The sequence below is a fragment of the Marmota marmota genome, unplaced genomic scaffold, assembly GCF_001458135.2.
Source record: "Marmota marmota marmota unplaced genomic scaffold, marMar, whole genome shotgun sequence".
NCBI classification, from domain to species: domain Eukaryota; kingdom Metazoa; phylum Chordata; class Mammalia; order Rodentia; family Sciuridae; genus Marmota; species Marmota marmota.
The window spans coordinates 7846547-7859453 of record NW_026000082.1 but is presented as its reverse complement, the minus strand read 5'-3'; the positions used below and the strand labels follow the sequence as shown (position 1 = coordinate 7859453).

Sequence of the window (12907 nt, the reverse complement as noted above, 5' to 3'; positions counted from 1 at the left end):
AGACACATAAGAAGATGTTATATGTATCATTGGAAATGATGTGACCAGAGGCTTACAGGAACCTGTATTTCTCCTAAGAGCAATTTCCCATATTCCCTAATTCAGTATTCACAGAAACTCATATGGAATATGAGTACTGTGAATAATAGAATCAATAGTATCTCTTATCCTACACAACTTGGAAACAAAGTCCCTGTCCCCAATTTCTTCCTTTAGAGAGAAACTCATATGTGAAGCTGCATACAACTGGGCAGTGATATTTCCCCAGGTTCCCTGAAGGTTCAAATGAGCCTAGACACATGCACCTCTTGCTTGTTTTGCATCTGGGCTTCAATGTCATTTTCCTACACCTCCACTGGGCTGTCTTGTCCCCTTTGTGCTAGACAAGGCTCATAAGGTTATGAACAAGTCCTAAGACATGACCCTGGGGAGTCTGGGCTCCTAGGATTGCCAGCCCACTCCCACTCTCTACTTTCCTCCATGCTCCAAGTGGGTTGGAAGGATGGCTTCTCACCCTATGCTTGGAAGGATATTCTCCTTCCACTCTGTCAGCCCCGTTTGCCTTAGAAGCATGTGGATGATTTTACCTGAGAATCCTTTCATGGGTGGTCACCTCGTTTCATGGATTTCTTCAACCCTCCTTCCCCCTTTTGCCTCCAGAAATCTGAGCACCAGTGTGGTCTCTCTTCCCTTACATTACATGAGTGCTGTGTTCCTTCACTCTTACCTGGTGGGTCCCAGTTTTATAGAGTGTATTTTCTTTTATGAAGGCAAGCTGTGGTATCCTCCTCTTGTCATTTCTTGACCAGTTTTAATAAGTGGAAAGAAGTTGGGACTGTATCTGATTAAACTTAGGTTAGAGGATTTTGTAAAGAGTAGGCATTAACCACCTTTGGTTCCAGGGGCACTCAGGTTCATTTCCTGGGTCTTGCATGCTTAATCAGTGCTCACTGTGCCAGAATGCCAGTAACCTCAATGTTTATTCTATTTTTTAAAAGAAACAGTCTAAGTTGCTGAGGCTAGCCCTGAACTGTGGGGCTCAAATTATCCTCCTGCCTCAGCATGCTTAGCAACTGGGACCACAGGTGCATTCTACTATGCCCATGCTAATAATCTCAGTTTTTGAAAACAGCTATCCCTAGTTTTTGGAAGAATTAATTCCTTATGATTAGCCTGAAGAAGAGGCTTTCTTAATGAAAGTTAAAAAAAAAAACTACTTAATTCTAACATCAATTGTTTACCACTCAACCTGTCAACAAGAACTAATCTAGATTTCTCCCTACTTACCACCATCAAGAAGGTTGTGATGGATTCATAAAATGACTTTCCTTGATCCCATTTCCAGCAACTAGCAGGAAAAGGCAGGAAAAGGGACAGCCTTCTGGTGTACTTCCCATAAATCCCTGTTGTCCTGATGATTGAGACTAGAGGCCGAGGAACATTTCAATGCTTATGGAAAAACAAGTAATTAAGAAAATCCAATAACTATTCCTGATTTTAAAAAGAGTCTTATAGAACCAGAAATAGAAGGAAACTTTCTTAACTTAATAAAAGTATCTACTAATAAGCCCCTACAATAAACACCACACTATATAGTGAGAAGTTAAGACCAATCTTTGTGAAAACAAGGTCATTTATCATCACTTCTTTTTTTTTTCACCCCATATTTTATTAAAGGCCCTAGTCAGGATGGTACTATAAAAAAAAAAGCAGCATGGAGATTATTCAAGACTAGAAAATAGAACCACCATATTGACCTAGCCATCCCACTCCTTGGTCTTTATCCAAAGGAACTAAAATCAGTATCCCATAGTGATATAGGCACATGTGTTTATAACAGTGCAATTCACCATGGCCAAGTGATGGAACCAGTCCAGGTGCCTGTCAACAGATAAAGAAAATTTTAAAAATGGTAAATAGGTAAAAGAAAGACCAATAGAGTAGAGGAAGGAGAACAGGGTAAGGGAGGAGGGGAGGGAAAGAGAGAGTACTTGGGACTGAAATGGAAAAAAATTATATTCCAAACATGTATTATTATGTCAAAATGAATCCCACTATTATGTATAACTATAATGCTCTCATAGAACCATTAAAAAGAAAAAGAAGTAAGAAATAAAAGATAAAGTGTCTCTTTGAAGGTATGATTTTCTCAAACTCAAGAAAAATCTACAAATTATTGGAATTAAAAGGAGAACTGATCAATGTTAATATTACAAGATCCATATATTAATGTCAACTGTATCTCTACACTAACTTCATTTGATAATAATTTTTAAAAGAAGGTCAAAATTTGAAGTAAAGAATACATCTAACAAGTATAAAATTCTTATGAATAAAAGTATAAAGTCTAATTGTAAGATATTAACAAAGTTGATACAAAAACTGATATAATAAAGATAGGGACATATGCAGTGTTCAAGAGTAAGAAGACACTATTCTAAAGATATGAATTTTCTCTAAAAAAAAAAAGGTTCGTAGATTCAATCAAATTCCACAAAGCTGATGTTGGTTGTTGTTTTGGTAAAATTTGTCAAACTGATTCTAAAATTAACTTGGTGTACTAGAGCCCATACTTAGCAAAGATAATTTGGGGGTGGGGAGTGGGGAAGAAGGACTTGCTGTATCATCTAAAGGACTTAATATGAAGCTTTAGAAAGTAATGTTGTAAGGAATAGGTGGGCTAATGGAACAGAATGGTGAGTCCCAAATGGCCAAGCATAATAGCATAATAGATGGGTTGATACACAATAGAGGTGGCATTAGAAACCAGTGGGAAAATGATGGGCATTCAATAAATGGGATGGGACAATTAGGTATGAGGAAAATATCTACATGAAAATAACTTTGTCAAAAACATTAGAATATATTTTATGTTCTTATGGTAGGAAATAGGATCTTCCTATCTAAAAACCATAAGTTATAAAATAATAATAAAAATATTTTCAATGATCTGAAGAATTAAAATTTATATAGGTTGAGCATCCCTTATCTGAAATGCTTAGGACCAGAAGTATTTCAGATTTTTTATTTTTTGAGGAAGATTTTGGAATATTTTTGAACGTATAATGTAATGTCTTGGGGTTGGGACCCATGTCTAGACACGAAATGTGTATTTGTGCTTCTTATACACCTGGTACACAAAACCTGAACATAATTTTATATAATATTTTTAGTGTGCCTGTGTTTTGACTGTGACCTCTCATTTAAGGTCAGGTCTGAAATTTCCCACTTGTGACATGGTGTTGGGGCTCAAAAAGTTTCAGATTTTGGAGCATTTCTGTTTTCTGAATTTTGGATTAGGAATGCTCAGCTTTTAAATACGTAAAAGTTTAAGTAAATTAACAGAGAAACAATCCAGAGGCAGATAATTTTGCAATGCATGTGACCAACCCAAGGTCTCCATCTTGAACATAAAGAACTCCTGCAAATCGGTAAGAAAAACCAAAGCCCTATTTTAAAAATAGGCAAGAGGGCTCAGGATGTGACTCAGTTGTAGAGCATTTGCTTAGCATGCATAAAGCTGTGGGCTCAATTTCCAGTACCACACACATGCACACCAAAAAAAAAGGCAAGATAAATGAATAAGCAATTCCCAGGTGAGGCCTATGCCTCCACCCTCCACAAATATAAAAATTTGCTCAAGCTTATAGTCACCAAAGTATTTGCATCTCAAACACTGAAATACCATTTCCCTGTCTTTGCACTGGCAAATATATAAAAGCCTGACAATACCAACTGGCACTCACAAGAGGCTTGATGGATAGTACAACTCTGAAGAGAAATTTTGTAATCTCTATAAACTTGGAATTGCATAACCTTTAACTCAGAGTAGTTCCACCTCCAGGGATACGTCTCAAAGAAACTCACATGTGTTCACAGAGAGATATTAGAAAATATAAATAGCAGCACTGTTTATAACATCAAAAACATTGGAAATGGCCTCTATGCCCCTTAAAGGAGAATAAAAACTAATTGTGTAATGTTTATATGACAGTATGCTATTCAGATGGATGAACCAAACAACTGACACATATCACTATGAAAAAATAATAAATCATTAATAGGAGAGTGTTATAGCTCAGGTTCCCCAGATACTCTGAGACTGGCATGAAGAGCTCAAAGGAACAATATGTTTGAGGGCTGAGGAAGACAGGATTGACAGGACACAAGAAAAGCTCAACAGAAGCCACAGCCCGTCTCATGAGCCTCTCTGGGCTGATGTGGCTCTGCTGAGTTGTCCTTCTTGAGATAAGGGCTAAAGCCACTTGGATCTCTTATTTTAGCAGTCAGTGGGCACAGGCTGCCCCCAGGAAAGTGGCATAACCTTGGCAAGGCAACTTCTTTGTGCAGAGGGCAAATTCCAGTGTAAAACTTCAGCCCCCTGGGGGAGATTGGAGCTTCCATCCTGAAGGATAATCTGACCCTGCACGTATCCACCACAGAAAGAGAACTAGGCAATGCTTTAAGGAGAAGACAGATTACTAAGCATCTTAAAATAGGGGCTTTTCAGGTCAGCCAGGGGAGAAAGGCTCTTTTGACAGAGGATACTGTGTGTATGATGGGTCACTCTACCAAAAAGCACTTAGATGACCCGCAACAGTTGAATGTTTTAAACTTATTGTCTTAAAAGAGCTCTTCGAAAATTGTTCATTTGAATTGCAGATATTTTCTCTCAACCCATTGCTTGTATTTTTATTTTGCTTTATGAAATTTTAGCTTTATAATGGTAAATGTGTCAATTTTTTTTCTTGCAACTTCTGATGTTTGTGCCTTGCTTAAAAGCAATCATTAAAAGAATGAATGTTTTAATATTCACTTGCAACATCAGGCTCAACTTCATGGTAAGCTCTCTTTGTTCAGACCATCACTATTTTCATGTGATCTAAGACACTAGTCCCTTCCCAGGGTACTGAAATCATGGATGACTTTTCCCTTTAGATGGCTTACTTTTTATAGAGGTTAAGCCTTCTGCTTAGTAGACCTTCGTACATACCTGCCTACAATGCAGTGTGCCTCCGTTATTTCAACCTGTACTCCAGTTGCTCCTTCTAATTGGAATGGTGGAAAACTAACAATTTTGCTTTTCATACTATCAATTCCACATACTAATTAGGTTCTATCCCTTAGATGTTCCTTCAGGATATCTGTTAGGTGGGAGTGAGAGGAAGCCTTCTTTCTGCCTCTCTTGGGAAGTTTTTTGCTGGCAAGTGGGACTGTGAAACTGTGTGTTCCGTATTACTAACTCCCAGAGTCCATTCATGGGTAATGAGGGATGCTTCCTGATCTCTGGATGGTCACAGCCACAGCTTCCCAAGGTTTAGAGGAATCAGAAGGAGTAGTATTCATTGCAAAGGGGTAAATCCTTAATTCCAGCAGGCGTTAATGGTGAGCTCAGAGGTTCTTGTCTCTCTGGATGGTCATTAAGAATAACCTGCTGATCATTCTTGACAACCTCAATCAGAATCAAGACCTTTCTGTATTCCCAATGTTTTTGTGTCTAATTTTCTGTATCAATCCCTTCCTACATGAAATACCTATAGTGGTTTCTGTTTCCCACGTGGAAACTTTATGATAGGATATCTAAATAAGAATACTAACATCACTAATAAAGATAGTAACAATGATAAAAGCAGTAATAGTGACAATTAACATTTACTGAGTGTTCTGTCCTAGGCACTATTCTAAATGTTTTTGCAAGCTTAGTCCTTACACAACCTTCAAGTTAGTTATGACTGGTAACTTCATTTCCACATGAAGAAACTGAGACACAGAAAGTTTTCCCAAGGTCACACACCTAGGCAGTAGAGGAGGTATATTAAACTTGGGCCATACGGACATATATACCACAGAATAACAATGTCTAGGAAGATGTCTTTCTTCTCTATCTCCTCTGTTTCTCCCATCAGACCCAGGAGTTCACAGCCCCTCACTATCTTTAGCATTCTAAAAATACTTTATTAGCTACTCATAAAGAACTAGTCAGATCTGACCATAAAATGGACAATCCCATTATTATGATTCACACTCAATCTCTTCTCCATATGTACTGCAAAATCTGGTCAGCAAGCTCTAGGTAGGGCCTTCCCTATGTCAAGTCTAAATTGGGCAACAGGAAAATTTGTCTATTGACATTAGCAATAAATCATCAGGCTTTAAGTGTTCTAGAAAGATTTCAGAAAGGCAAGACCTAGGCTTAATCTTGGGTGAATCTGGAATAGTTGTCTAAGGAGAATGATGTTTCATTCTCTTGCTCCTGAGTTATCACCACATTATCTTCGGGGTGTGGGGAGACACTATTGACTATCTTAACTGACTCTGTTGATCACCAATGTTCTGGGTAAAGCAGGGCTTTGGTTCTGGGTGGGTGGTATCCAGAGAAACTCAAAAGGGCCTATCAGAAGGAACTGGCAGCAGCAATAGGGAGTTTGGGATTCTGGCTGGGATTTCAATCCCTAGTGGAGGGACCAGGGACAGAGGACAACAGGTGGACTTAGCAGTGTCTGAGGAGGCAAGAGCAGAAATGGTGCCTTATCCATGGGATGATTATGAGGGCTGGGGTGCGAATCAGAGAGGAATCTGGGACTGGGCCGACAATGCTAACCCTTCCAGAGGCTGATATGTCCTATGTCTTCCTCCTTCCCCAATAAACTCAAAACTGTTCCCCAAATTATAGGAAAGGGAAGAACCTGGGGAGGGAGGACAGCAGGAGGTGTCATATGGCTCCAGCTTTCAAGGCCAGGGATACCTGGGGTATTAGGCTAGGCCTGTAGTGTCACTGCATACCAGCTTGGTCACTCTGGAGACTCAGGCTACCCAGGGATCCAGAAACCAGGCCTAACTTGTAGGTGGGAGATTGGGAGGTTTCAGAGACAATCAGAGCCAGCTGTGGGGGTCAAGCACCTCAAGGTGCCTTCCTGCTACACTCCCTCTTTCCCTTCCTCCCCTTTCTCTGTTTCCTTCCTTTTTTCTAAGATATAATCCAACACCATCAAAGTCACCATATTAAAGTATATTTTTTAGTGTGCTCAGTGGTTTTCAGTGTATTTGCAGGGTTGTACAACCATCACCATCACCACCACCTAATTCCAGAACATTTTCATCACCCCAAAAGGAAACTCCATATCCATTAGCCACACCCCCACTCCATCTTCCTGCCCCAGGTCCTGGCTACCATTAATCTACTTTCTATTTCTGTGGATTTGCCTACTGTGGATATTTCATGTAAACAAAATCATACCTATGGGCCTTTCACTTCTGGCTTCTTCACTGAGCACTGTGCCTTCAACTTTATCTGTTTTGTCACGTGAGTCAGGATTTCACTGCTTTTTGTGGCTGAACAGTATTCCATTGTATGGATACACTGTGCTTTATTTATTTTATTTATCCATTTATCAGTTGATAGCCAATTGGGTTGTGATATATGCTTTTTTTACTTATGTATGATTTTCTTTAATTTAACTAGAGATGTCTGGTTAAATTACTGTCTAAGCAGTTCTGCCTTAGAGGACTCTCTTCCATTTTGGGATTTGATGATAGCTGTTGATTGCCTGAATCTCTTTTCACAAGAAACACAAATATACCCATCTTTAAAATGGCATTTGACTCCCTCGAGGATCTTACCCCACTTCTGTGGCTCCTTACACACAGTACGTACCACCTCACGGAAATCTTTATTTCTTGGCACTACTGCTGCTCTGCTGGACCTTTGGCCTAGTATGCTTTCTTTCCCCACCTCTGCTTGTCCAAATCCTGTTATCCATTTTATTGAGATTCCATTTTTTTTCTAAAAATCCAGGGCTCCCAGTGTATGGTCCTGCCTGTCTGCAAGACCAAAAGAAAGTGCATGCTCCAGGCAAGACTCCCAGCTGGACTCCGATCAGGAGGTGGGGCTGCTGTATTCCTAAACCAGAGTCATGGCAGATTTCTTTTCTTTTCCTTATGCAGCAATAAAAAAGGCCCCCATTCTTTCAAAGCCTTGTTTTTATGTTGTTATTTTATTGTTCTCCCTCCTAAGGAGGAAGGGAAACTCCCTTCTGGGTCCTTGGATGGCTGATTCCCCCTTGCTGAAGGTAGAGAAGCCCTGGATGAAAAGAAAGTGCAGTTCATATGGTTTTGTCCAAGTGGAGAAAGGTCTGGGCTGCTCTCCTTGCCCTGCTCAACCAGGTCTGATGCTCTTTCTAATCCTCATTTGCCCCTGATAAACACTACCTGCCCCAGCAACACAGAGCCCACTTTATATTTGTCCCAAATCAAGTCACCTACGCACCTGTGCTATATTAAAAGGGATACTATCTCACTGCCGGTTTTTTTGTTTTTTGTTTTTTTTTCATTTTGAATCATTTTCTCCATCTACAGATGCTGTGGAACAGAACACAAGATGATGATGGAAATGCTTGAGCAGCTCTCCCTGTAATCTCATCTGCAGTGATAAAAATACTCAGGCTGTACCATGTTGTAAAGCAAACGAAGCCTCATAATTACCCATATTATGTTGCACTTTTGATTAGCAAATACAATTATGTATACAGTTTATAATCTCACCTGCCTTTGTGTTTTTGAGGAAATTGTAAGAGAATAGGTCTTCTGGTGCAAACTGCCCTTGCTAATCAGTTGATGCAAGCCTCCTGAGCTGTCATTGCACTTAAACAAATGAAGACAGGCTGCTTCTTGGAGGGGCTTGTTAGCTAGCTTTCTGTCACTGTGACAAAATACCTGAGATAATCAACAAGAGGAAGAATTTATTTTGGCTCTCACAGTTCCAAAGGTTCCAATCCATGATCACATGGCCCTGCAGCTTTGAGTCTGTAGTGAGGCAGAACATTCATTGTGGGAGCACATGGTAAAGTGAGGTGTTCACCAAATGGCAGTCAGGAAGCCCCAGGGACTGAACTTCCTTCCACCAGGTCCAACCTCTTAATGATCCCACCACCTCCAAATAATGCCATGGGCTGGTGACCAAGCCTTTAACACATGGTCTTTGGGGGACATTCAAGATCCAAATGATAGTAGGTGTTCAACTCCCACCCAGACTCTGGGCCTCATTTTTCAGAACAAATGGTTCTGTCTCAATTCTTATCTTCTCCTTATATAGTAGTACCTTCTCAACCATGTTCCAAGATCCTGCTGAATGCCTGAAAATAAGTATAGTACTGAACCCTATATATGCTGTTTTTATTTATATATACATACCTATGATAAAGTTTATAAAAAAGGCACAGAGATTAATAGTAATTAATAACAGATAAAAAATAATAAAACAAAAATGTTATAATGATTTACTATAAAAAAAGTTATTTAAACAGGAATTAATTGTGGAAATTTCTATTTAATATTTTTGGATCACAGAAAGAGAAACTGCAACTAAGAGAGAAAACAAGAAAATCTGATATCTGAATGTTACAGAACCCATTCCCCATCAAAAGGAAGGATCTGCCTTCCATTCTTCTTTTATTTCTCCCAATTATTTATTTATTCATCAAACTGCTATCAAGTGCCTTCTAAATTTATGGTAGACGTTATTTTAGGATCTGGAGTTACAAAGTTTAAAAAGGTTTGGCTCAGTTGAGTGAGGCAGCAGAAAAGTAAAGAGACAAATTAAAAACCAAAATATGACTTAGGCCACTAGAGAGGTAAGCACTGGGTATTAGAGGAGCCCAGCCCAAAGGCCCTTCACGGGGAATAAGAGTAAGAGAACAGGAAGGCTTTTTGTGGAAATGACATTTGAGTTGAATTTTGGAAGTTGCATAGAAAGATAAAAATGGTGTGACCAGGGAGATGTCTTGAGTATGGGAAGAGGAGCTGGAAAGCCTGCGGGAACTGCACATTTGGGTTGGCAAATGACTCAGAATGACTGGAGCTAAGAGCCCAAGGTATGTGTGCTTTGGAAGGCAGAGGGGGAGTGGCAAGAGCTGAGACTAGAGGGAGGAAAGGGCACATGTAAGGGTCTTCTATACTTCCATGTTGCATGTGATTCAGAAAACTCAGCAAGCCACATTTTAAGCAGAGAAGCTGACACAGATCTGTGCTTCATTAAAAAAAAAAAAAATCCACCTTGGCTGCAGTGTAGATGACATGGAGGTCAGGAGATGAATTATTTTTGAAAATGGAAGATGTTCTCCTTATCTGAATCCACTTCCCCTAGGCTTGGTCATAATAGGCAAGATAACAAACCATTTGGAGCAAAATTTTCATCCACAGATGAATTTCTTCTATTGTCAACATAAGAGACAAATCATCCCATGGTTTCAGCTTACATTGGGGTGAAACATGGCACAGGATTTATAATCACAGGATTTCTTTGGTTGTTCGGGGAAGGCAGGGATTGCTATGAGGTGGAACCCAGGAGCCCTTAATAGGGAATGTGGAGACCCCAACTTTACAACCTAGACTTGACTAGGTCTGTGGCTTGGATGAGTTACTTCTCATCTCTGGGTATCATTTCTTCCATCAAAAAAACAAAACAAAAAACACAAACAACAACAACAACAAACAAAAAACAAACAAACAAAAAAACCGAGGAACTAAATCATTCCTTGGGTGCCTTCCAGCTCTGAAATCAGTAATATGTTTTGTCAGCTGGTTTTAGAATCATGTGGCTCTCATTTTGGATTCTGCCTCTGTCTTCTGGCTGCATGATTTGGATCAGTTACTTAAGTCCTCTAAGGCTAAGTGTAAAATGGTGATAAGAAAACTATTCTTGCAAGGTTGCTGTGGGAATTAGATACGATACTGTACATAAAGCTCTTAGCACAGTATCAATGTATAAATGTGTGGCTATTATTATAAATAAACTTCTAAAGTGAAGCTGGATAACTAAAGAGACTGGGGAACAAGGAAATTCAGTCCTAGATCACAGGACAACATGGAATTAGAGAAATTCAGCCACATGTGAAATCCTTTCTGCCTCAGACCAACCAACATAAAGGGCATGAGACTACCAATGCTAACACTATGATGGGGCGCCTTCTAGTGGCTACATGTAGACATTGACATTTTCATTAAAATGATTGAACAAGTGTGGCTTTGTGGACATATAGATAGACAAACAGGGGGGATTTGGGGGCTCTTTAATCTTAGGTAAAGCTAATAAAGCTAATCTTAGAGAAAGATAGTAAAGTCTCATTAATTACCTCCCTCCTAAGAGTCATTCCTTAGTCAACTTTTCCATAAAAAGACATGTTCTTGGCATTTATAAGAAAAATACTGCAGTTCTAAAAGAGAAAATTACATTTTAAATTAAAACATAAATTATTCTGAACACTTGAATTGCACATAAAATCTTTAGGGTAGTTCTTTATGCCATTAAATTGAAAATAATCTTAGAGAAAGAAATCACCCAAAAAACCATGCAATAGCACTTGTGTTAAACAGAAGGACTAGGGTCTTCCCAGAGGTAACCCTGAAACCAAGTTGACCGTATGACTTTGGCCAAGTGGCTTCATTTCCATGGACCTCAACCTTCTCACGTTAAAATATAGAACTCTAAACCCAAACATCTCCAAGGTCTTTCCTAGCTTTAGTATTTCTTTGATTTGAGAGGAATGTTAATTCTGCTTTAATATAAAGTATCAGACTTCAAAGAAAGCTGATCTCAGTTTTCCTTTTTGAACTTGCAGTCCCAATTATAGTAATTTAATGCCATTTAGATAAGTGTTTTTAACATTTTATAAAATCAACAAAGGCCATCTGGAGTAGAGATGGCTAGTCACTAATAAAGATTCATGTTACTCTCCCATTGTGTAGAACTTTGTGGAAAAACAGCTGTCCAATCAGGGCTGCATTTAGCTGTTCCTTTTGCATCTGGGTGGAAGTGTTTTAGTAGTTTTGGCCAAAGGAATGTAAGCAAAAAGTGTGTATTTCCAAGCTGAAGTAAAGAATCAGGTGTGTGATTCTCTGTTCTTCCTCTTTCCTCTAATGGAACACTTGTGTTACTTGGGGTCACAAGAGGGCTTGAATTACCTATCAGAGATGAGCCACCCATGAGAGCCACCCAATAAGGAGCACCTGCACTGGATTTTGTGTGAGTAATGGCCCCAAACATTGGGGGTGGTTTGTTATAGCAGCTAGTTTAAAATGTCCTGATACACTGTCCAACTTCATGATGCTGGAATCCAACTTGAGGCACTGCATTAAAGCAAACTCATCTCTCCAACTGATTGCATTAAAACAAATTCTGAGAAGGAGAAAAGTGAGGGAGAACTGGGAAAAAAATCAAAATAGAAAAAGATTAGTCTGGTCTTTATTCTATGATTAAGAAAATAGCTTTGTTCTATTGAAAATATTTATTTTTTTTTGTTATTAGCTTTGCATTATTGTGACCAAAATGCATGATAAGAACTTAGAGAAGGAAAAGTTTATTATATGTTTGGGACTCATGGTTTCAGAGGTTCAGTCCCTGGTCTATTGACTCCATTGCTCTGGGCCTCAGGTGAGGCAAAGGTGTGGCAAAGGGAAACTGTTCAGTTCATGGCAGATGGGAAGCAGAGAGGAAGGGGCCAAAGGCAAGATATCATCCCCATGGGCAACCTCCAAAGATACTTCCTTTATCACGCCCCATCTGAACCACCCAATAATTTATTCATTCACTGATGAGGTTACAGTTCTTGTCATTGCCTACAAGCCCCACCTTCTTTCTGCACCGGGGAATCATAATTTAAAAACACAAGGTTTGGGGGAGACATTTTTAGATCCAAACCACAACAGTTACACAAAGAAGTCTGATGTGTACTCTCTTTCTACCTAGTTACCAGTGAGTATAGAAGGCACAACTCTTGCTGATTATACCATGTGTGTTAGAACAGAAGAAATTTCAACAATCACCAATCCAGGTAACAAGAGCTAAGGAGTTAACTTGCTTTCTGAAACTTTCCAATTCTTCTGCATCTGGGGGTGATATTGTTAATGGGGG

At 39.3% G+C, this 12907-nt stretch overlaps 1 long non-coding RNA gene across 1 annotated transcript; it reads left to right on the top strand.

Moving 5' to 3' along the window:
- The first annotated feature begins 8044 nt into the window (after positions 1-8044).
- Positions 8045-8874, top strand: LOC125620366. The gene is made up of 2 exons (XR_007351979.1): positions 8045-8163; positions 8356-8874. It is a non-coding gene; the product is annotated as an uncharacterized LOC125620366 (long non-coding RNA).
- Positions 8875-12907: the final 4033 nt, after the last annotated feature.